We start from the raw sequence: 4,356 nt of genomic DNA on the forward strand, positions 1-4,356 counted from the left end.
GGTCCTTGTGCGCGTCCCGGCCGCGGGGCCATCGCCCGCCTCGTCGGTCCGCCCGGCCACTTGTGAAGGCTCCGCCCGGCGCTCCCAGCGCCCACGCCCCATCCCGCGCGCTCCTCCACGCCGCGCCCCCGGACGCCCACGCCGCGCCCCCGGACGCCCACGCCGCGCCCCCGGACGCCCACGCCGCGCCGGACGCCACGGCCAGGTGACACCTGGTGTCCGCCGCGAGCCCACGTGGACTCCCCGCCCGCAGCTCGAACCCCGCACCACGGGCCGACAGCGCCCCGGTGCGGGAAGCCGGGCCCAGCCGCCGCGCCCTGGGGGCGGCGTGTCCCAGAGGCTTCTCCTCGTGGGCGCACGGCGAGGCCGTTCATTGTGTTTCTTCTCTGGGATGGGACTTTTCATCCAGCAGGGCCAGGCTGCCTGGGCTCAAATGCGAAATGGGATTGGGGCGAGTTCCCCAGCTGTGTGCCCCACCGCCCTTATCTTCCATATCTGCAAAATGGGAATAAAATGCTATCTCACCTGTTGCCTCATAATTAGTAAAATATGAAAAAACCAAGGACTATCTTCCGTTGTGTATTGCACCGCTTAAGATGGTGCTAGATGTTTCCGATAACAAAATGACATTGTCAAAGAAAAAAGTAAAAATCAATATTTGCAGATGATAAAAATGTATGTGCTTTTGTAAGTACCAGTAAAAATGAGAAAGAAAGCACACTTAGATGGATCGGATACATGACAGCAGTGTAAAAGTGCTAGGAAATGGCCTAACCAGTTGTGTGCAGTGGGGAAAAAACTTCATGAAAACCATGAATGGAAATTTAAATAAACGGAGAGACATACAGTGTTCCTAGATTCAAAGCTTGAAATTTTCATTTTCCTCATATACTTTATGCCAGCCCAGGAAAAATATCAAATAACCTAAAGTTCCTTTCAAAGAGTAAAAAGAAAGTGTAGGAAAACGATTTAAATAAGATGAACAGGAGAGAAGTATGACCTACCAGTATCAAAATGTTCATTAAAAATTACAATAAGTGGCCGGGCGCGGTGGCTCACGCCTGTAATCCCAGCACTTTGGGAGGCCGAGGTGGGCGGATTACCTGAGGTCAGGAGTTCAAGACCAGCCTGGCCAACATGGTGAAACCCCCCTCTCTACTAAAAATACAAAAATTAGCCTGGCATGGTGGCACATGCCTATAATCCCAGCTACTCGGGAGGCTGAGGCAGGAGAATTGCTTGAGCCCGGGAGGCAGAGATTGCAGTGAGCTGAGATCGTGCCACTGCACTCCAGCCTGGCCAACAGAGCAAGATTATGTCTCAAAAAAAAAAAAAAAATTACAATAAGTATGCCAGGCACGGCTGCTCACGCCTGTAATCCTAGCACTTTGGGAAGCCAAAGTGGGAGCATCTCTTCAGCTCAGAAGTTTGAGGCTCGGTGAGTTATGAGTGCACCAGTGCATTCCAGCCTGGTGACAGAGCAAAAACTTGTCAAAAAAAAAAAAAAAAAAAAAAAAAAAAAGTCTAGGCGCGGTGGCTCACCCCTGTAATCCTAGCACTTTGGGAGACTGAGGTGGGCAAATCACCTGAGGTCAGGAGTTTGAGGCTGGCCTGGCCAACATAGTGAAACCTCGTTTCTACTAAAAATACAAAAATTAGCCAGGTGTGGTGGGCGCCTGTAGTCCCAGCTACTCGGGAGGCTGAGGCAGGAGAATCACTTGAACCCGGGAGGCGGAAGTTGCAGTGAGCCGAGATCGCGCCACTGTGCTCCAACTTGGGCAAAAAGAGTAAGCCTCCGTTTCAAAAAAATAAAAATAAAATAAAAAATAAATGAATAAATAAAACATTATTGAGTTCATAAACAATTTGAAAAAGCATATAAAATAAAGATTTTTATAAAGTTAACAGTTAAATCAGTAGGGCTGGGATAGATCACGAAAACAAAAATGCATTTAAAGAAAATGTAGGTAAATATTCATATCACTTGAGGTGGAGAAGCACTCCGTAAGCCTGGAAAAAGACAGGCAGGAAATAATCCTAACCATAGAACAGGTAGCAGCTGCCATGGACAGCGTGTGTCACTTCCCATCTCTGGCACCCGTATCTTACAACCATTGTTTGCACAATGTGTTGACAATTCCACAAGGTCTGGCACTGCTGCGACCATTTTATGGACGAGAAACCTCTGGTGCTGAGAGGTTAAGCAATGTACCAAAGTCACGCAGCTAGTAATAAGTAGAGGCAGAATTGGAACTCTGGTCTCTCTGACTGCCAAGCAAGGAGCCTCATTACTAAGTGACAGTGTTTCTCGGTCGTGATAGATTTGACTACAGAAAAGTTAAAAGTCCTATATTCAAAAAATACCACACACAAATGAAAGCTAGAGAAATTGGGGAAATGATTTGTGACATATCTAAGAGACAAAGTCTTAATGGTCTTCATTATTGTTATGGTTTCAGTATGTCCCCAGAATTTATGTGTGGAAAATTTGGTCCCCAGAGGAAGGCGGGGCCTTCAAGAGGCGATCAGGTCAAGAGGGTTATGACACTCTGTCTGACTGGGTTAATTCTGCAGGCGTGAGTCAGTTCTTGGTCTCCTGGGACTGGATTAGTTACAGTGAGAGTAGGTTGTTAAAAAATTACCACTCCAGCCTGGGCGACAGAGAGAGACTCTGCTTCAGAAAAAAAAAAAAAAAATTATCCAGTCCCAGGTATTGCAATATTCTTTAATAGTGATGGAAAACAGACTAAGACAATTATATAAAGAGCTAAGGAAAAAAAAAAATAGAAATATATTTAAAGGTCATAATTAGACAAAAACTAAAAATGTATGTGTAACCTCTTTTAGCAAAAAAGTTAAAAAAAAAAAGCTTCCATTCCAGCGATCACTTTAGAAAACATTAAATATTGGTAGTACCAAGTGTGGTTTGAAACACATGGAGAAAAAGCATTCCTGTGCACCAGATATGAATGTCTTCAAACTGCATACATGGTGCTAGTCGTTTTACTAACAGAAAACAATTGAACAGTGTCCACATATGTCAGGACACACAGTTATTTCTCCCTGCATTGTTTGTCACAGGTAAAACTCCTATACTTGGGGTTTTGATACACAAATTTGTGAAATCAACGATGAAATACAAAGGCATGGATGGCTAACTCTCCGCCAAAAGGGGTGGCATACATAATGGTGGGGTGCACATAACAACATTCATGATCTTTCTTCCCTGGGGAATGAGAAAGGTGAAGCTGGGAAACCATGAGCACTGAAAATGATGGCGAAATCCCAGAAAACAAAGACCCAGAGAGGGAATGCCCAGATTCTGACTGCCAGCATCCCTGAACCCAGCACGTGAGGAATAGACCCAAAGGAAGCAACTGGAGCAAAAGTCCTGAACTGAGGCTGGAGCTGCCACACAAGAAAACAGTTCCAGTTCCAGCCTAGCCAAGAACACTGCCTACTGAGACAAAGAAAACTCAACAGAGAAAAATAATAGCATCTAGAATACCCACAGTGTAAGATTTATATGTCCATGGTACAATTCAAAATTATTTAACATATGAAAATATTGTCTGTCTATCTATCTATCTATCTATCTATCTAAACACATTCTTTAAGATGATACAATAAGATCAATCAAGTCCAGTCCCTAAATGAACCAAATGTTGTAACTAACAATCTCAGCAAAGAAATAGGAACTCCCACGAAAGAAATAAAAACAGTAAAAAAGAACGAAGGGGAAATTCTAGAACTGAAAAATACAATTTCTGAAATTAATTCTTTACTCAATGGACTTACTAGCCAAATGGACATGACAGAGTAAGTATACTTAAAGATAAACCAACAGAAATTGTCCAACACAGAGAAACACAAAGAAAAGATATATTTTAAAATGAACAAAGCTTACAATTCTTATAGATTATATTAATTAGAATACTAGCTGTAGAAATAAAATGGTGCAGAAAAAATATTAGAAGACATCATGATTGAAATTTTCCTGAATTTTAGGAAAGACATAAATTTGCACATGCAGAATGAACACTAAGCAGAATAAACAAAAACAAGCGTACTAAGGCACAGCATAGTCAAACTGCTAAAAGCCAAAGATAAAAAGCAATTAAAGTCAAGTTACATATTACGTACTGGTGAGCAATTAATCCAACTAACGGCTGATTTCTCATCAGAAACTGTGCTAATTTTCTATTACTGTCATAACAAATTACCTTAATTAAATTAATTTGGAGACTTAAAACAACATCCATGTATTATGTCACAGTTAAATAGACCAGAAGTCCAGGTACGAAGTGGCTCAGCTGAGCCCTGTGCTTAGGGTCTTATGAGGATAAAACCACAAAG

This window comes from Pongo abelii, chromosome 3 (genome assembly GCF_028885655.2).
Source record: "Pongo abelii isolate AG06213 chromosome 3, NHGRI_mPonAbe1-v2.0_pri, whole genome shotgun sequence".
NCBI classification, from domain to species: domain Eukaryota; kingdom Metazoa; phylum Chordata; class Mammalia; order Primates; family Hominidae; genus Pongo; species Pongo abelii.